General features: G+C 44.6%; 1 long non-coding RNA gene across 1 annotated transcript in view; it reads right to left on the reverse strand.

The window, feature by feature from the left end:
- LOC126355133 (uncharacterized) overlaps positions 1 to 15,847 on the reverse strand; it is a 40,476-nt gene extending 24,629 nt beyond the window's left edge. The window contains exons 1-2 of the long non-coding RNA XR_007565463.1: positions 15,791 to 15,847; positions 15,521 to 15,687 (exon numbers count right to left, since the gene is read on the reverse strand). This is a non-coding gene — a long non-coding RNA (uncharacterized LOC126355133). The remainder of the gene's footprint in view (positions 1 to 15,520; positions 15,688 to 15,790) is intronic.
- Positions 15,848 to 21,766: the final 5,919 nt, after the last annotated feature.

Below are 21,766 nucleotides of genomic sequence, written 5' to 3' on the forward strand. Positions count from 1 at the left end.
GGGTAATCAAACAGTTTCAGTTTGAGGGCGTTGCCGCAGCGTATATGCAACGTAGCGCAAAATCCAATGCCGGTATATAAGCACCGACATGTAAGAAATGGATTGGAGTGGCACCCGTGTCTTTCCAACTTGCGTGCGGTGATGTGGAAATGTGAACTGTGGCGACGTTCTTGCGAAAGTCGTCCAAACAGAAGCAGCGTGCTGTACTCTCCTCTTGGTCTTCGAAGGATCAAAACCGTTAGAAATCCATAGGAGAATGAAGAACATGATGGGACAGCATGTCTGTCAAAAACAACAGTTGTGAAATGTTGTGCCAACTTCCGCGCTGGTCGCGATTCGATACAAGATGCCACGCGTGAGTCGTGCTTGGTTAGCTCAGTTGGTAGAGCACTGGCCCGCTAATGGCATAGGTCACGAGTTCGAGTCTCGGTCCGGCACACAGTTTTAATCTGCCAGGAAGTTTCAGAAGCATAATTGTTCCCCACTAAGCACCTCTCCCTCCCCCCCCCCTCTCATCCCCAAAACAAAACAACACATTGGACGCTGCGCGCTTCTGTAAATATAGACTGCTTTGGAAAATAAGAGCATTTCGTACTCACGAAAAACTGTTTCCCACTCTATAAATTTCCTCTTTGTCCTTGCACTCCTATCTTGACATAGAAAACCGTGCATTCATTTTTCACTCAAGTCAGCTGAGAATTCATAGTTGGGGTAACAGAAATACTTCAGAAGTACAAGACAATCACGAACTCTACGAAGATACAAACCACACTTCATCGATCCTAATCTTCTTCTCCGGCACATTAACACTTGTATTACGAGAGCAGCAGAAAAATCACAATGTTCTAGTGCAGCCAAATCTCTCTTCAGATCAGGCGATCCACTGAAAACAGAGGAGTATATGGTAAAAAGGAGCTTAGCATATGTGCTGCTGGAATAGAATGAAATCTAAGTTAAGCGCTGTAAATACATGCTAAACAAATATCAGAATCAGAAATCACGCATTCCTGAAATATTTGTAATTGCACCTTTGTCCTTAATAAATTCAAGTTGTATCTCTCACCTCCGTTAAGCTTTTCTTGAAGTGAAAGTAAAGATCACGGATAGCGCATATTAATAATAAATGTGTGTGGCTTTCTTTTCTTATGGGGAACCCTGGCGCAATCAGGCAATCACCTGTTACATTAAAACGATATACTGCCATCTTCTTCATAGTTTTACACTTAAACTCACATTTAAAAGGAAAGTTTAACGACTATCTATCGTTCCAGCTATTCTAGTTACCGGAAAGTAGCTGGAGACGTAAGTATTAGTCTCATTGGTTATGCTTCCGAGTAGATGAATAAAATACGGTGCAGGAGGGGGGGGGGGTTTGACAAGAAAGCGGGGAAGGAGACATGTTCTTAGGCGACGCCTCACTTCAACATTTTATCGATCGCGGGCCTCTCTGCGCTGTAACCTCCGGCAGAGCTGCCGGCGTCCCACTGAGTGGACGGACGACGTCATCGACGTCTTTCTCAAGCCAGTCTTAGAGACTGCGTTACGCTTCGGTGTTGGCCCACGAGGCCACTCGTATCGTAATCACCGTTATACCCGGCCTATTACGCTTTTGCGCATAATCTCCCTCCGATTTACATACGCCGGTGGCTGAACTTTAATGTCTTGCTGACATGTTGAGGAATGCTTACCAGACACGCACGTTGCTTTAGGCGCGCCTCGGAAAATTGTCCTGTGCCCACTAGCGGACAGTCTGCGCCTGAACAAACATCACAGGCAATGCAGTTAAGTATCGGCTGGCGTCCCTAGGGAAAAGTAGCTTAATTTACGGATACATATGTAAAATGGGAGAGGAAGATAATCTAACGTAGCACGTATAAATAGCGCTTGTTATTGGCCACCAGAATCAGTCACGCCCGTCTAATACGTTGGAACCAGCCGCTGTGGCCGAGTGGTTCTAGGCGCTTCAGTCCGGAACCGTGCGGCTGCTACGGTCGCAGTTCGAATCCTGCCTCGCGCACGGATGTGTGTGATATCTTAAGGTTAGTTAGCTTTAAGTAGCTCTACGTTCTAGGGGACTGATGACGTCAGATGTTAAAGTCCCATAATGCTCAGAGCTATCTGAACCATTTCAACGCATTGGAGAGGCTGATCGAGCTAATGTTGTGCAAAGTGGACACGAGCAGCAAGATGTCGGTAAGTGAATGTCAGACTTTTATTTACATTCACGTTCAGAAGAAACAGAACACCTTGAACAACTAGATAGGATGTTCATATGCGCAGGTGATGTACATTTGCATTGAAACTTCCTGGCAGATTAAAACTGTGTGCCCGACCGAGACTCGAACTCGGGACCTTTGCCTTTCGCGGGCAAGTGCTCTACCATCTGAGCTACCGAAGCACGACTTTCTACATTTGCATTGTCTGCAGAACATTTGAGCTCGTGCCCTGTTGCCTAGTAGGCGCAGGGTCCACCATGGTCCCTGATAACTTGTTACATGCGTGATGGCATCGACACGTGTAAGGCGTGAATGGCGTCCTGTGGTACAGCTATTCATGCCGCATTCACTTTGTTCCAGAATTCATCTGTGGGGGTTGGCAGTGGGCCACAACACTGCACCCGTCTTGTCATCATAGCCCGTACATTCCCGTTTGGCGACAAGTCTGGTGACGTGGTGGACCAGGGAAAAAGTATGACACCCTGTGACGCCAAGAAGGCACGTGTTCGTGCAGCATCGTGCGGTCGTGCATTGTCTTGCTGAAAACTGGCGTGTGGGATGTCGTGCAGAAGGGGCACGGCTAGAGGTCGCAGGGCACCATTCACGTGGGTCACATCTTCCACAGTACTCAGGACACGCATCAACTGCAGTTCGTGGTTGTCGCCCACGTCACCCGACAACATAAGGCGCTGTGTGTCTCGTGCGAATGCTGTCGCTGTGATGGCGTTCCCCCTGTGTGCAGCTAACCAGAATGCGGCCATCATTTTCAAACAAACATCACCTGAATGAGATTTTCGCTCTGCAAGGGAGAGTGCGCTGATATAAAACTTCCTGGCAGATTAAAACTGTGTGCCGGACCGAGACTCAAACTCGGGACCTTTACAGTCCGCGGGCAAGTGCTCTACCAACTGAGCTACCCAAGCACGACTCTCGCCCCGTCCTTGGCAACGGTTGCGAATTCGAGTCTCGGTCCGGCACACAGTTTTAATCTGCCAGGAAGTTTCAAACATCACCTGATTGGCCCGGAAACATTGTCTAATGACATTCCTGTCTCCAGTGACGTCGTTTCATGCAACAGTGCCGTCTAGCATGTTTCTGCACATCCATCAAAGGTAGGTAGAGAAGTGGGCAACGCAGACGTAACCCATGCCATAGTAAAGGGCGATGGTCTGTCACCGCCAATAGTGTGCGATGTGTTACACCGTTCCACTGTTGCTCCAGAGCCGAGAAGGACGCATTTCAGTCGTGCAATGCCATTCGGATGAAGTTTCGATCTTGATGGCAGGGGGGGGGGGGATACCGGAACAGCCACAGAACATCCAGCAGTATCCACTCAAAAGCATCTCAAGTGGAATAATCGCATAAAGTTAGTTGTAGAAATAGCAGTTGCCGATTCTAGGGAAGAAATTAAAAAGATAGTTAACTGACAAAAGAACTATAATGGAGCATTTTCCGACAGCCTACCACCATTTCCAGGAAGATTCAGTAGAAGAGATAAGTAACATCCAGAGAAGGTCAGCTCACTTCGATGGCGCTTCGGTTGATTGGTTGGTCAGTTCAATTGGAGGGAGAACGTGATGGAGTGCTCATACAGAACAAGAGAGGCTTTTTGCTTAGCGAACAGCGTATATTACAAAACCTGTCAGGTAATATACACTACTGGCCATTAAAATTGCTACACCTCGAAGATGACGTGTTACAAACGCGAAATTTAACCGACACAAAGAAGATGCTGTGATATCCAAATGATTAGCTTTTCAGAGCATTCACACAAGGTTGGCGCCGGTGGCGAGACCTACAACGTGCTGACATGAGAAAAGTTTCCAACCGATTTCTCATACATAAACAGGAGTTGCTGGCGTTGCCTGGCGAAACGTTGCTGTGATGCCTCGTGTAAGGAGGAGAAATGCGAACCATCACGTTTCCGACTTTGAGAAAGGTCGGATTGTAGCCTATCGCGATTGCAGTTTATCGTATCGCGACATTGCTGCTCGTGTTGGTCGAGATCCAATGACTGTTAGCAGAATATGGAATCGGTGTGTTCAGGAGGGTAATATGGAACGCCGTGCTGGATCCCAACGGCCTCGTATCACTAGCAGTCGAGATGACAGGCATCTTATCCGCATGGATATAACGGATCGTGCAGCCACGTCTCGATCCCTGAGTCAACAGATGGGGACGTTTGCAAGACAACAACCATCTGCACCAACAGTTCGACGACGTTTGTAGCAGCATGGACTATCAGCTCGGAAATCATGGCTGCGGCTACCCTTGACGCTTCGTCATAGACAGTAGCGCCTGCGATGGTGTACTCGACGACGAACCTGGGTGCACGAATGGCAAAACGTCATTTTTTCGGATGAAACCAGGTTCTGTTTATAACATCATGATGGTCGCATCCGTGTTTGGTGACATTGCGATGAACGCACATTCGAAGCGCGTATTCGTGATCGTCAAACTGGCGTATCACCCGGCTTTATGGTATGGGGTGCCATTGGTTACACGTCTCGGTCATCTCTTGTTCGCATTGACGGCCCTTTGAACAGCGGACGTTACATTTCAGATGTGTTACGACCCGTGGTTCTACCCTTCATTCGATCCCTGCGCAATCCTACATTTCAGCAGGATAATGCACGACCGCATGTTGCAGGACCTGTCCCGGCCTTTCTGGATACAGAAAATGTTCGACTGCTGCCATGGCCAGCACATTCTCCAGATCTCTCACCAATTGAAGACGTCTGGTCAATGGTGGCCGATCAACTGGCTCGTCACAGTACGCCAGTCACTACTCTTGATGAACTGTGGTATCGTGTTGAAGCTGCATGGGCAGCTGTACCTGTACACGCCATCCAAGCTCTGTTTGAGTCAATGCCCAGGGGTATCAAGGCCGTTATTACGGTCAGAGGTGGTTGTTCTGGGTACTGATTTCTCAGGATATATGCACCCAAATTGCGTGAAAATGTAATCACATGTCAGTTCTAATATAATAGATTTGTCCAATGAATACTCGTTTATCATCAGCATTTATTCTTGGCGTAACAATTTTAATGGCAAGTAGTGTATAATGGAGCTTTTTCCGTCAGCCTTCGACCATTTCCAGGGAGATTCAATAGAAGAGATTAGTAAGATCCAGAGAAGGGCAGCTCGTTTCGATTGCGCTTCGGTTGAAAGGTTGGTCAATTCAGTAGGAGGGAGATCGTGACGGAGTGCTCATGGAGAACAAGGAGAGGCTTTGTGCTTAGCGGACAGCGTACGCTACAAAATCTGTCAGGTAATATATTACTTTTCCACACGTACACTGATCAGCCAGAACATTATGTCCACCGATCTACTACCGATATGAACCCGTCCAGGTGATAGCAGCGACACCTGGCGAGGAGTGCCTGCCGGTCAGACACAGGCAGGATGGCTGCAGTATCACTGAGTGTGCTGTCTGTGTGTAGAACGGTGAAGACGAGCGATCTGTGTGAGTTTGACCAAGGGCTGATTCTGTTGGTCCGGGGGGCTCAAGACGTGTCGGGTGTCTGAGGAGTGCAGTGGTGTTTTCACCACGTGGCGAAATCGAGGTGAAATCAAGCCAAATGTTCGTGGGGTTGGGCGGCCATCCGTCATTACACATGTCGGACGTCGTAGGCTGGGCAGACTGGTGAAACAGGACAGGCGGCGAACTGAGGCGGAACTAATATCTGGTCAGAGTACAAGTGCGTCTGAACACACATTGCACAGAACACCCATGCATGTGCCGATTAACACCACGAGATCAGTAATGACTGAAACGGGCACGTGACCACCGGCACTGGACGTTGGGGTTACATGGTGGCAGAGCGGTGCATGGTGTGATGGTGAAGATACCTTCATGACGCAGATGGGAGAGCACGAATCAGTCGTCTTCCAGGGGAGCAGCTCCTTGACACCCGTAGCGTGGGACGAAGACATGCTGGCGGCGGCTCCATTATGCCCTGGGGACCATTCACATGGCCACCTAAGGGACCAGTGGAGCTCGTGCAGGGCACCATGACGTGCAAGTAGTACTGTACACTGGTTGCAGACCACGAGAACTTCTGCATGGCGATCATGTTTCCACTGCGACAGCGGCATTTTTCAGCAACATGATGCGCCATATCACAAGGTCAGGAGTGTGATGGAGTGATTAGAGGAACACAGTGGCGAGTTCCAATTGATGACCCCCCCCCCCCAGCTCATATGATCTGAACCCAATCGAACACATCTGAGATGTGATTAACGTGACGTCACAGCCCACCGCTACCGTCCTCCGAATTTACGAGAATTAGCTGACTTGTGTGTGCAGATGTGGTGTTAAACCCATCCATCGACCTACCAAGACCTCATTGCTTCCATCTTCTTGATGCAATAATTTACCAACAGCCGTATGATTTGTATAAGTTTATTTTATTTTATGAACTTCTATGTGCTACCAGTTTCGGCATTACATTGATGCCATCTTCAGGGCCCACTCGTCATAGCCGTAAAATCCCTATACACTGAAGTCTGTGTCGCCTGACCACCAAGAGCTATTGCAGGACGATTCATTCACGGGTCCAATTATATGGCTTTTTCCGCGTATAGCTATTTTCCGGCTATGACGAGTGGGGCCTGAAGATGGCATCAATGTAATGCCGAAACTGGTAGCACATAGAAGTTAATAAAATAAAATAAACTTCTACAAATCATACGGCTGTTGGTAAATTATTTGATCAAGAAGTTCATGCCAGCCGTCGTCCCACGTTCCATAATGGATCAACGGAGATCTCATTGCTTCCCTGTCACGACGGGTCGGCGCTGTTAACCCTGCCGCAGGTGGACATACCGGCTCTTAGGTAGGTGGTCACAATGTCCTGGATGATCAGTGTAGTTCTCACGAAACGATGGTAACGGACACAAAGGAGAAACTACGTCATATCGAGACTCACCTGTAGCTCTTTTTCTGCACTCGTGAATGGAAGTAGAAAACGGGAAAATGATGGTAGCAGCCGAAGTACTCTGAGTCACGCACCGTAAGATGTCTTGCATAGTCTAGAAGCGATCAGAAACTTCCTGGCAGATTAAAACTGTGTGCCGGACCGAGACTCGAACTCGGGACCTTTGCTTTTCGCGGGCAAGTGCTCTGCTTGGCAGAACTGAAGCTGTGAGGACGCATCGTGAGTCATGCATGGGTAGCTCAGTTGGTACAGCACTTGCCTGCGAAAGGCAAAGGTCCCGAGTTCGAGTCTCCGTCCGGCATACAGTTTTAATCTGCCTGGAAGTTTCATATCAGGGCACACTCCGCTGCAGAGTGAAAATTTCATTCTAAAAGCGTTCAGATTATATGTACAGTGCAATTGACACTTTTGCAGAGTCAGTGAATATCAGTGTTCAACTTTGAAATGCCATATAGCGTAGAGTAAAGTTTCTGTAACAACATAACTGGTACCTATCTGTACTGTCAGAAGATGCGTCTGAAAACGCGCGCAGTCCTTTTCAAAGAAATCAGCGCAAGATTCTCTAGGCGTCGAGCAAGAAAACCATGGAATTCTTCAATTAAATACGCCCACTAAAAGATTTGAGTGCAGATTTCGCAGGTGTGAGCCTAGTGTCTGAACTGTCGTGAGCTGTAGAGAATGTGAATTTGCTGGATTATTATCATTGAATAAATGAATGAAATGATGGTATGGTATTTTTGGCTGGGAGACTCGGTAAGGTGTTGTTCGGGCGCCTTTTTGTTTGACGCCACTTCAGCGACTCACGAACTAATTTAAAAATTGCACTAACATTCTACTCGGAAGCAAAGGTGAACCCTTCGACTGGCAGGCTACACGAGGAAGAACGTGTAATCCCGAATGATACAAAGGGAGAAGCACTGGAAGTAGCCACGTATGAACAACTAGCTAAAAACAAACAGGCCGCAGAGCGGGGTATGCTAAATGAAATGCTGAAACTAGGTGGAAGTAAGCTATTCGAAGCTGTGAGAATGCTAATCTAAAAGTGGATCAAATCTCGAAGAATACCAGAAAAATGGAAAAATGCTGAAGTGGTACTACCCTTCAAAAAGACTGTTGAATAAAACTTGGCGAACTGCCGTCCAGTCAGTTTATTATCACATCTTTACAAATCTGACTAAAACTGTAACAAAGTGACTCAGAGAATTTTATTATCATACTGTTGAACAAGCGCGATTCCAGAAAAATTTTTGACCGTGGATCACATCGAGAATATTAGTCTTCTCCTCGAGAAGACAACTGAATATAATACCAGGATTCATACGGACTTTATCGGAGAGCTCTCGACTGTGTGAAGATTTGTCAATCATGAAGGCTATTGAAACTGCCAGGATAAATTCAAATTATATAAAGTTCATGAGATATGTCTAGGATAAGGTAACATTGACGATCAGAGTGGGTGACTACCTTATCACCAGTAAATCCCAGTCGGCAGAGGAGTTCGCCAAATCTGACACCATCTCTCCGAAAATGTTCACCGTTGCGTTGGGAGATGTATTTAGATCACTGGAGTGGAATAACAGAAGAATAAAAATCAGCAGATCATGTCTCATCCATCTGAGCTTTTCCGATGATGATCTGTTCGTAATTGGAGAATTGGAAGTGTTAAAGAGTCTGGCAAAGATCTAAAAATTGCCTCTTGAAGGACTGGCTTGAAAATGAACATCAGCAAAACAAAAATACTAAATCCAGAGAGCCAACCACTTACAGTCGGAAACCATTCTACAGAAGCTGTTGATAAATACGCCTTCCTGTGCCGCGAGATTAAAGCAGGGAAAAACAACCGAAATGGAGAGATTCCTAGCACGATAGGACAGAGCGTTCCCGTAACTGAAGTTAGTCCTGATCAAAATGGATGTCCCAAATAACCGGAAGGCTATGGTCCACGATATACGCCTACTATCAGTTGTAGCCTACGTTTCGGTAACCGTGACTCTAACCCAAGTGCCCCTAAGCTACAGCGCACACAACAAGCCACGGAGTGACAGATGCTGTGGACCAGAAGGAGACCAAAAGTAACATACGTCATACAGAGGATTACAAGACTGAAGTGGCAGTCGGTCTGAAACATAGCTCGACAGGATTGCAGCAGGTGGGCATCAAGAGCTAGTGACTGGAGGTAAAGGGACCACAGGAGAGGTACTGGAGGACCCTAAATGAGATAACTTGTCGATGTGAGGCTCATTGCTGGAACACGACGGTCCGGCGGTTCAAAAAGAAGTCAGTGGGAAAACATACAGGATGCCTATATCCAGCAGGGGATTGAGATGGGCTGAAGAAGAACAAGAAGTTTCTTCGATTGAGTTATCCGAATACATGTTAGAGATTGTAGAGGAATAAATAAGCCTCTCAGTATATTAATTCGATAATGTTGAAAGCTATCAGAGGATTGTTCAGTTTATAAAGGGATGGTTATAAAGTTGTAATTATCACCTCGTAAAAATAAAATTACACAATTAATGTTTTGCTTGTTTGCAGGTACACGCCCGCAGTGCAGGAACACATTAAATCCTCCTGCCTCGTCCTCACAGTAACGTAGCACGGCGCAAGAGGAATCAAAACAAAATGGCACGTCCCAGCCAAAGTGGAATGTCGTGACGCAGCCGCGACATTTCTGATGCCGCTGAAAGCGAATAATCGTACGATACTCCACATTGTCAATGGCATTACTGTCACGCGAGGGATTTCAATGTGTTCGTGCAGACGTGTATTTGCAAACAAGGAAAACATTAATTATTTAACTTAACTTTTCTGAAATAATAGTTGAAACTTAAAACTAATTAAACTCTTAAGTTTTAATTATCATCTCGGAAAACTAAAGTTACATAATTAATGTTTTCTGTGTTTGTAGGTACTCGTCTGCAGGTACACATCGTAATCTTCCGCGCCACAGTAGTTCCATTAATAAGACATGGTTGCAAAATACTGAACACGAGTTCTTTACAAAAGAATGGAAAAACTGGCAGTTGCCGTCCTTGGAGAAGATCAATTTGGATTCCCGAGAGATGTAGGAAGACGCAAGGCATTACTGACCTTACGACTTCTCATAAACAAAGGTAAACCTACGTTAGAGAGAATGTTTGCTGGAATATTTCCTTTGAAGAGTAAAATACAGGAAGCCAAAGGGTATTTACAACTTGTACAGAAATCAGATAACAGTTTTAAGAGCCGAGGGGCATCAAAGGGGAGCAGTGATTGAGAGGCGAATGAGGCAGGGTTGTAGCCTATCGCCTATGTCATTCAATCTGTACGTTCAACAAGCTGTAAAGGAGACCAAAGAATACCTTGGAGTATGAATGAAAGTTCAGTGACAAGAAATAAAAATGTTGAAGCTTGACGATGACGTTGTAACTTTCACACGTAAAGGTCTTGGAAGAACAGCTGAACGGAATGGACAGGCTCTTGTCAGGACATAAGGTGCACACCAACAGAATCAAAACAACGATAATGGAATGTAAACTAATTAAATCAGGTGATGCTGAGGGAACTGGATTAGCAAACGAGACACTTAAAGTAGTAGATGAGTTTTGTTGCTTGGGCACGAAAGTAGATGGTGACGGCCGAAGTGGAGGGGACATAAAATGCAGACTGGCAATGGCCAGAAAGGCGTTTATGAAGAAGACGCCTGTTTATATTGAATATAGATTGAAGTGTGAGAAAGTCTTTTCTTAAAGTATTTGCCTGAAGTGTTGCCATGTACGGAAGTGAAATATCAACGATGAAACAGTTCAGACAAGGCGAGAACAGAAGCTTCTGAAATATGGTGCTACAGAAGAATGCTGAAGATTAGATGGGTAAATCATTTAACTAATGAAGAAGTAATGAAGAGAATTGCAGAGAAAAAATTCGTGGCAGAATCTGACTAGAAAAAGTTGTGGTGGGGAAGGGAGGAATTCATTCATAGAGGGAGACCAAGAATGAAGAGGTTCGCACAAGTTAGAATAGGATGGAGAGCTGCATCAAAGCAGTCTCAAGAACAAAATAAAGAAAAACATTTAAAACTTTATGACCATCCCTCGTAAAGCTCGAGTGAAGTTCTTATTACCCTCAAGCTTATGAGGAGAGCACGGCAAGCGCCATAATCTGATTTGCCAAGAATCAAAATAAACGACCACGAGTCTCGGCTTACCCGTGGATATTCTACCGTCTCTGAGAAAACAATGGTAAGAGTTTTCGACGTATTTTATGTGCCTTTTAGCGAGTAAGTAGTCGAACTGACGCGGTGGCACAGTGGCTAGCGTTGCGACTTCACCCTTTTTCGCCCCGTGTCCGAAACTCGATTCTTATTTTTATTTTTGTTATTTATTGATCTAGCAATGGTAGTGCAAGATTACTACACGAATGTTTCCCAATGTATGATGAAATAACGGTGTTCGTATTCGTCTAGTAACTGTGTGTCTAGTGAATGAACAAAAAATTGTTACCGAATGGATTTTTTTAAAAGTGGCTTTTCGTGAAATTCCTGTAGTGTATATTGAATCATAATCAATTGCAAGCGCCAATTTTATGAAAAGTGGTCCGTTGTGCGAATTTCGCAAAGTTTCTTTCCCCAGTGAGAAGAAATTTTGCAGTGGCAATCCTACCTTATCGCAATGCTCGTTCTGTTCGAAATTTCTATGTTTCGAATGTTTCTACCATCGGTACCATCCAAGGAAATGCACCAAATCTTCCTCGAGAATAAAATATACTAATAAGAGTGTAAACCCTGATAAAACGATCCACGCATATATTATACAGGGTCTATCAAAAAGAGTCATCCGATTGGGCACGTCTATATTTCTGAAACTAATAAACGTATACAATGAATTTTATTTTTTGATGAACGGGAAACTCAAAAAGTTTTTTCATACCTTTTCACAGGTGTTCACTATGCGCTCCTTGAGATGCACGGCATATCTCAACTCCGTATTCAAATTGTTCCCACACTGCAGTGAGCAGGTCTTGAGTTACAGATTCTACAGCTGCTGTTATGCGATGTCTCAGTTCATTCATTGTTGCTGGTAATGGAGGCACATTAAGCCCCACAAGAAATAATCAAATACAGTCAGGTCTGTTGACCTTGAAGGCCAGTAATGTAAGGCTGAATCATTTGGTCCTGCGCGAACGATCCATCGTTCAGTAATCCTTTGGTTTAAAAATTCCCGCATTTCCCGACGCCAGTGTGGTGGTGCCACATCCTGTTGGTAAATGAAGTCGTTCGAATCAGTCTCCAACTGTGTGAAAAAGAAAGTTCTCAACCATATCGAGATGTTTTCTTGCTGTAACAGTGTCCTCGGCAAATAAAAATGGACCATACACCTTTTCCCATGAAGCTGCACAAAACACATTACATTTCGGTGAGCCGCTCTCATGGTGTAGAACTTCACGTGGTTGTTCTGTACCCCATATTCTCTCATTATCACGGTTCTCATTTCCATTTAAATGGAACGTAGCCTCGTCACTAAACACTAAGCGTGGAAGGAAACTGTAATCCTCCATCTTGCCAAGAACGCAATCACAGAACTCCACACGTTGTTGTTATTCGTCACCTCGACGAAGAGCTTGCAGCAGCTGAATTTTGTATGGTTTCATGTGTAAACGTCGAAGCAACACACGCCAGACGGACATCGGGGCCATGTTGGGCTGTCGAGCTGCACGGCGAACGGATTTCTGCGGACTCCTTGTGAAACTATGGCGGTTGCGTTCGACTTCTGCGTCAGACACTCGGGGAAGGCCCAGCGATTTTCCTTTACACAGACAACCTGTTTCTCGGAATTGTTCATGCCACCGCCTTATGCTCTGGGCTGTAGGAGGATCCACACCATACCTAGTACATAAGTCAAGCTGAACACTGCGCAAAACGTAGAACACAAAACGCTATCTGTTGTTCCGACACATTTTCACTAGAACTGAAGAGGGCGCACACTTCTGCTACCTAGCGGGAACCATGTGAAACTCGAGGATTTGCTCTTCCCAGCAATACGTTGTTCACGCACATATCTCAAATGACATAATAGTTATGTTTTTTTTTAATCGGATCATTCTTTTTGATACACCCGGTATAATAAACGTGGGAGGCGGAGGGGGAAATTAGTGTATTACGTCCCGTCGACAACAAGGTCATTAGAGACAAAGTACAAGCTCGGAATGGGGCAGGGTAAGGAAGGAAATCAGTCGCACCCTTTCGAAGGAACCATCCCAGCAGTCACGGAAAAACTAAATCAGGATGGCTGGATGTGGGTTTGAACCGTCGTCCTGCGGAATGCGAGTCCTGTGTGCTAACCATTGCTCCACCTCGCTCAGTAATAAACGTGTGATACTTATTCTAAAACCCACTAGTAATTTTATGTGTAATATAACTCCGCCGGCCGAAGTGCCCGAGCGGTTCTAGGCGCTACAGTCTGGAACCGCGCGACCGCTACGGTCGCAGGTTTGAATCCTGCCTCGGGTATGGACGTGTGTGATGTCCTTAGGTTAGCTAGGTTTAAGTAGTTCTAAGTCTAGGGGACTGATGACCTCGGAAGTTAAGTCACATAGTGCTCAGAACCATTTGAATCATAACTCCCTCGTATCCCCTAACTTGATAAGAAACGTTCTCTTCTCCGGACGTGTGTTGATAAATGAAAAAATAAAGAAGAAAATAAATGAAAACAGTAATCGAGTTTCGAACACGGGACCCAAAAGAGAAAGACTGCGGCGCTAGCCACGTTGCCGCCAGCTGGGCTGCGCTTAACACCCGCTAAAAGGCATTTAAAGCACGCCGAAATCTTTGACGTCCGTTTTCTAAGAAACAGTTGAGTATTTACGGATAAGGCGAGACCTATGTTTCGCTTATTTCGGCTCCTCTTCCACTGATCGAAGTTTGTGGGAAATCTGGTTATGGCACTTGCCCTGTTCTCGTCGTCGATGCACGACCGTGAAACCATAACGAGGTGATAAATTGATAAAAGTAGTGCATTTCTTAGGGGGATAGCGCCCTCGAGCAACACCGACTCAAAGGAAGGCCTCGGCACTTGTTCGTGACGTCACGTCAGCTAGGCACGGCGAACGCCAGGTCTGTTGAAGGCAGAACCACCTGGGCGTGCGTATCACTATAAATCTCTTATTTTTGGACAAAATGTTTGGTATTGTTTTGGATTCTGCAGTTTTATTTAGATGAAAGATTTTCTTACTATTGTAAAGCTACAAATGAAGATCATAGTTCTGTATTAGTGAATCCTGTCGTAAGAAACGTAGATTAATATGAGAAGATGCTTTGCCCCATTGCAAGCTTCGTAAATTTTACATTCAAGTAAATATATTTACTTGATCCATTTTGTTATCGAAACTTACCCCAATCCCCTTACAATGAACTCGTATCTTTTATTTATTTATTTATTTTCGTTTGACATCGTCACTGGAAATGTGAACTAATCTACTTGTGTAAATGTCCAACTGTTGCCAGTCATTAGATTACAGTCGTTTTCAACGAAGGAATTCTAAGCAGGAAACAAAATACCTTCATACATCGAAAATAGTGCTGAGCTTAAAATTTTCTAAATATGCACATTAGAAAAGATAAATATTCCCCTCTTGCAACTAAAAGGAGAAACTTTATAAGATGAAAAAATTTTATTTGATAAAACAAGTATCTCTCTTTTGCCTCTCCTTCTGTTCCCCACCCCGTCCCCCAACGTGTACAATCGCAAGATTAACATTCAGTGCTCCTCACCCCGTAGTCAACCAAGATACCCAAAGAAGAGCACCAGTATGTTCGCATTTTCTTGTAAAAGCAACCCAGTGCAAACATACCTTCCTCAGATTAACAAATAAGGTAAAGAAGCACGAATTCTGTTGCTGCTGGATCATGAAGTTGTTTTTGTATGTCGATCCTTAAAACAGGTGGAAATTTAAGTTCAGGAGTACACTATTTGTTAAGAAGTGTAATGAATTGCACAATTATTGACTGCAGAAATCTCTCAGAACAATGTGTGTTGGTCAACTACCGCCAATAGTTTCACGTTTTCCTGTGTCAGAGAGGGAGAGACCACCTTTATGTGTATGCCTACAACAGAGCTGGCGTTCGCCGTGCGTAGCTGACTCGACGTCACCAACAAGCGTCGAGGCCTTCTTTTGAGTCGGTGTTGCCTCAAGTCGCCCTCTGTTCGTCCCACTTTAGAACCTCTGCGCGCTGCTCGTATCAGTTGAGGAGGATGCACGGATGATCCTTGAGCAGCGGTAGAGGCTGGTTTTCTTTCCCCACCCTTTATGACTAAGCTAGTGCTCGATCTCTGCGGGACACGGACGTAGAAGTGTAACGGTAGATCACTTCCGGCGAAAGGCACACACCCTGTTGGTTATACATCCCCGGCACACATCGCTGTCTTGTCAGGTGGAGAACCGTCGAGTACTCTCGCCGGAATGTCGACGAGCATTTCGCGAGTAGAAAGCAATCGGAGCCGCTGGAAACACGAGCAGCTGTTCCTGGTGAAGTCCGCCAGTCCACACGCGCGTATCTGCGGAAGATAAAAAATTTCCGCGTAAGCATGTGGGCCATCTGCCGCTACTCCGGCGTACGCTACTTGGGCTAAAGCGCCGGGAGTAAACAGAGCCACTTACTTGAAGGTTCTCGGAGCAGTGGGCTGCACCGGCAGTGGTGTCTAGGAGGGGTGGTTGTGCACTGGCGCGCGGCCCCGTTGCCGTGGCTTTATAGGCGCCGCTGCCGGCTGCAACAATCGCCGGGAGAAAGGCTGGCAGGAAGTACGACGCGAAGGGAAGGCGGCTATCGCCCGCATCTCAGCCGCGCACCGCCGCGCCAGAATTCCCCCACCCCACCACCACCCTTTCGCCGCCGGCGCCCACCGCATCAGCCGGTGGCCCGGCCAGCTTCGGAAGCACATCACGCCCGGCCGCCTACATCCACACAGCAGAGCCTTCTGCGTCACTCACAGGCCACGGGATCCAAGTCATAATAGAATCCTGCCGATGTCTTATCTCTCATCTTTCTCTCCATTGTTGACAGTGTTGCTGCTGTGGCTGTATTAATTTCCTAACTGTTATTTAAACATATGATGCGTTTCGACCACTGAGGGCTCATCTTCAGGTACTTGATCAGCCTAAACTTTCCCAACTGAGCATCACTGAAATGAATAATTTACTTAAATTTTTGACGATACTCGGTTGTAATAGCCAATAAAACTAGCAAATTTCTGAATGATGGATTTAATGAAAGCGGATGTAAGTATTAAAACTGTAAATATTGGAAGTTTAAATTAAGTTAATGTAGATAATTTTACTGTTTACTGACTGAGGATCATTAAAATTAATGTAACTCAAGTTTTTCTAATTACATTTTTGTAATGCGTTTATCTGACATGTTCCACATCCAGGAGGATACCCTCTTTAATGGGTCTATGGAATGAATAATTAATCTAATCTAATAAATTGTTTATAGCGAAGACCACATTAATTAATATTTATTGTTAATGATGAATTTCGACAGCTGAAACTGTCACCTCCTAGTTTCCAAACAATTTCTGGTTATAAATCGTGTTTCATAATGAGTTTAACACTCACGCTATGTCGTCAACTGCTGAAGAGTATACACCGTATTATACATACATCTGTCAAAAGTATAAAAAGTACGTTATACACATGGCCATGTTCACACACTTAGCACTCAACTAGGGCGTGTTAGTTCTCACAGTTCCTCATATACGAGTAAAAGACGGCCTAGCTGACCCTACCGACAGGTTTCATGCAACCCGCAACACCTACAAAAACAAAGTGGGAGATTTTCATATGCTCTCGTTCGCAAACTGTTAGTCCTACAGTAAAAATAGCTTTTGGTAGGAAATTTAACGTAGTTAATCTTTTTACTAGGATATTTTTGCGCTAGATGCTGTACTTTTCGAATTATTCAAGAAAAACTGGGGCCTCCAGCTACAACGAATATCAATACAGAATTTAACTGCATCACATTTCCAACATAAAGGTTCTGCTTATTTTTTCTGCAGTACTAGCAGACAAGCGAGACAACATGAATATCTTTGAATGCTTTGCAGGTTGCGTAAAACCCATGGCTAGGCCCAGCTGAATCACCCCGTAGAGTAAAAATGTACATTTGTACAAATGTTTACGTTTACATAATATGTTGTATACATCACAGATACATCTGAGTCGAAGAATGCTTCCAAGTATAAAGGAACAATCATAACGGAACACAATTGATAATCAAAAATATTTTGAAGATTAGATGATGACAGTTTCAACTGTTGAAACTGATCGTCAATAATAAATATTAATTAAGGCTACTTTTGCTTTAGATAGTTTTTCAAGTTGAATATACAGGGTGAGTCACCTAACATTACAGTTGGATATATTTCGTAAACCACACCAAATACTGACGAATAGATTCTACAGACCGAACGTGAGGTGAGGGGGAAATGTAATTGGTTAATACAAACCATAAAAAAATGCACGGACGTATGTTTTTTAACACAAACCTACGTTTTTTTAAATACAACCTCGTTAGTTTTGTTAACACATCTGAACATATAAGTGCCGTTTGTTGCATTGTAAAATGTTAATTATATCCGGAGATATTGTAACCTAAAGTTGACGCTTGAGTACCACTCCTCCGCTGTTCGATCGTGTGTATCGGAGAGCACCGTATTACGTAGGGATCCAAAGGGAACGGTGATGGACCTCAGGTACAGAAGACACTGGAACAGCACATTACGTCCACATGCTAACACCTTTTTATTGGTCTTTTTCACTGACGCACATGTACATTACCATGAGGGGTGAGGTACACGTACAGACGTGGTTTCCGTTTTGAATTACGGAGTGGAATAGAGTGTGTCCCGACATGTCAGGCCAATAGATGTTCAATGTGGTGGCCATCATTTGCTGCACACAATTGCGTAATGAATGTCGTACACGCCAGCAGTACATCTGGTGTAATGTCGCCGCAGGCTGCCACAATACGTTGTTCCATATCCTCTAGGGTTGTAGGCACATCACGGTACACATTCTCCTTTAATGTACCCCACAGAAAGAAGTCAAGAGGTGTAAGATCAGGAGAACGGACTGGCCAATTTATGCGTTTCCACGTCCTATGAAACGCCCGTCGAACATCCTGTCAAGGGTCAGCCTAGTGTTAATTGCGGAATGTACAGGTGCACCATCATGCTTATACCACATACGTCGACGCGTTTCCAGTAGGACATTTTCGAGCAACGTTGGCAAATCATTCTGTAGAAACGCGATGTATGTTGCAGTTGTTTGGGCCCCTGCAATGAAGTGAGGACCAATGAGGTGGTCGCCAATGATTCCGCAGCATACATTTACAGTCCGCGGTCGCTGTCGCTCTACCTGTCTGAGCCAGCGAGGATTGTCCACGGACCAGCAATGCATGTTCCGTAGATTCACTGCCCCGTGGTTTGTGAAACCCGCTTCATCGGTAAACAGACAGAACTGCAACGCATTCTCTGTTAATGCCCATTGACAGAATTGCACTCGATTATTAAAGTCATCACCATGCAATTGCTGATGTAGCGACACATGAAACGGGTGAAAGCGGTGACGATGCAGTATGCGCATGACACTACTTTGACTCAGTCCACCGGCTCTCGCAGTGTTCTGTGTACTCATGTGTGCGTTCATGGCAACGGCAGCTAACACACCAACTGCACCCGCTGCACAACTGTGACGGGCCTGTTACGGGCCCGTTTGCGTGCTACGACCCTACCTGTTGCATACAGTTGGCGGTAGATGTTTTGCAATGTGCGGCACTTTGGATGCTCTCTGTCCGGGTACCGTTCTGCATACACCCTGCAGGCTTCAGCTGCATTTCGTCAACGCTCGCCGTAGATGAGTATCATCTCCGCCCTTTCAGAGTTCGAATACACCATGGTCACAGTTCCTACAACACTACACTATCACAGACGTCTGGTAACACGGTGTTCTACAGTTGGTCTGCGTGCGGAGACGAATGCAGAATAACAATAGCAGCAAGCGCTACATGCGGACACTGCGACAGCTAGACCAAACCACAACAGTGCACTACAGCCACACTCGTAAACACATGGTCGTCATCGTAAGCATGTCTCTGGAGATGCTGCTCGCCGACCGTGGCCCGTGTTTGTTACAACACGCAACTGAACGTCGGAGGTTTCAAGCGTCAACTTTAGGTTACAATATCTCCGGATGTAATTAACATTTTACAATGCAACAAACGGCACTGATTATGTATTTGTTTATATGTTCACATGTGCTAACAAAACTAACGGGGTTCCATTTTAAAAGAAAACGTTGGTTTGTTTTAAAAACATACTTCCGTGCATTTTTGTATGGTTTGTATTAAACAATTACACTAGCCCCTCTCGTCACGTTCGGTCTGTGGAATCTATTCTTCGGTATTTGATGTGGTTTACGAAATATATCCAGTTGTAATGTTAGGTGACTCACCCCGTATACAAGTCCTTCAGTTTTCCCAATATGAGGAAATTCAGTCAATCTAATCAGATTTGAAAGCAGGTTGCTACTGATACATATGTATGTTACAAGGTGAAGAATTGTGAATAGACGTTTTATAAAAGTAAGACCAACCGAGGATAATGCGCTGTCTTCAGCATAGGCTGCATAGTTTTTAGGCATGATATGTGTAGACATATTTTCATACGGGTATATATAAACACTTTCCGTCTAAGAGCATGTTTGCAAACAAAATTTTAAAAAAGAAGAAGAATATCTAATAGTAAAAGACATTCCATCTGGGTGTACGTGGAAATGTAACATCTTTACATTTATATATTCTTTGGCAAGTTCAAATTTTGCACAAAAATATGCTATAAGGTGAAAAGTGTTTGTATATCTACACATACAGTGCCAAAAACAATGATAAAAACACTATGTAATTATCGTTATTATCTCAGTTTTGCAAAATTTATAAATAACTCGCCAACAGGGACAGTTCAGAATTCAACTAGTAAAGAACTTGCCATTAGGAATAAAGTAGACAAAATAACCTTGGATAGAAACGAAGAAGAAAAGAAAAAAAGGAAAACGTATATTAAGAAATGTAAAAGTGAACCAAAACTACAGGGAGAAAGTAAACATTACCAACCGTACCAAATGAAGAAAGATACACTTCTTAATTTCCATGAAAGGCATTGTGCTCTATTTGTAAAAAGGTTATACAGCAAAGTAAAGATGGTGCCAGCTATAGGTAGACCTCAATTCCTCTGACATGTACTGTTTCGTATTCATGAATTTGTTCTTGATGCTGTTACGAGCACAAAAGATATTTTGACGTTTCTGTGTTTGGAATTACTTTCAGACTGTGCCAATAATGTACCAACCTACAGACAACCAATCTATTTGGACATGTCCAGTGATATGACACTTTTGTCATAGACAAAGCAATAACGAGTATAGTACGAAAATGAAGACGTCTTTGTCTACAAGAAGTTAAACAACACCTTAAAAGTGAAAACGGTAGCAACCAGACTACACAACTACGCTGACAATCATAACGAATACATTAGTCATTAATAAATATAGCATCAAGATGCATATAAGGTACACAATGTTACAGTTCAGGTCATTATTCATAATAGCGTAAGCGTAAAAGCAATAAAATTGGTAATTTTCGCTTGTCTGGTGCTTGCTTGGTCTCTTAGTATCATGTATGATGTAAGTTGGACTCCTTAATGTCTTACTTTATGCCACTCGATGTATCTTCAAAGCTTCATTTACGCAAATATGTTTCTAAAGACATTCGATTCTCATTTAACTAGACAGTACTCTTTTCGTTACACCAATGTGTCAGAAGCAAGTAAAATGGAGACAGCCTGGCGGGGTGGCCGAGCGGTTCTAGGCGCTACAGTCTGGAACCGCGTGACCGCTACGGTCGCAGGTTCGAAACCTGCCTCGGACATGGATGTGTGTGATGTCCTTCGGTTGGTTAGGTTTAAGTAGTTCTAAGTGCTAGGGGACTGATGACCTCAGAAATTAAGTCCCATAGTGCTCAGAGCCATGTTTGAAAACGAAGACAGATAAATTAAATTTTGATCAAGATACTGTCATAAATATGAAAGCACTTCAAGTAATGACTGCTGATGTCTTGAGTCAGAGGAAAGTCACACATCAGGCCGCGAGGCCTGACGGAACAGCTGAATAGCAAACAGTGACAGCGAAATGCAGTGAGCTAACTGTCCCAGAGGACGCTGTGTACTTCATTCACGAAAGCAGTCACTTTCGGGTCTGTGAGGAACACCCACCGGGGCCTCGTATTACCCTAAAGGCCAGTCACCTGCGACCGCTAGCGGTGAAATTGCGAACGGGCCGGCCATTAAACTGTTCGGTAGTACCTGAAACATGCGCGCACAGCGGCCGTTAGTTTTTAAAGTCCGTCCGAGATCGCCGTAACAGCTGTCGGTGCAGCTTTCCGACCGGCGCGCCGATCCAGTGGCCGATAATTCGTCATTATCCGGCACTACAGCCTCTATAACGACGTAATACTGTTTTCCCCCTTTTTGCTTGTATACTGATTTCAGTTCGCTCTCGGCCGCGATAAAGTCGATATTTCTC

The sequence above is a fragment of the Schistocerca gregaria genome, chromosome 3, assembly GCF_023897955.1.
Source record: "Schistocerca gregaria isolate iqSchGreg1 chromosome 3, iqSchGreg1.2, whole genome shotgun sequence".
NCBI lineage: Eukaryota > Metazoa > Arthropoda > Insecta > Orthoptera > Acrididae > Schistocerca > Schistocerca gregaria.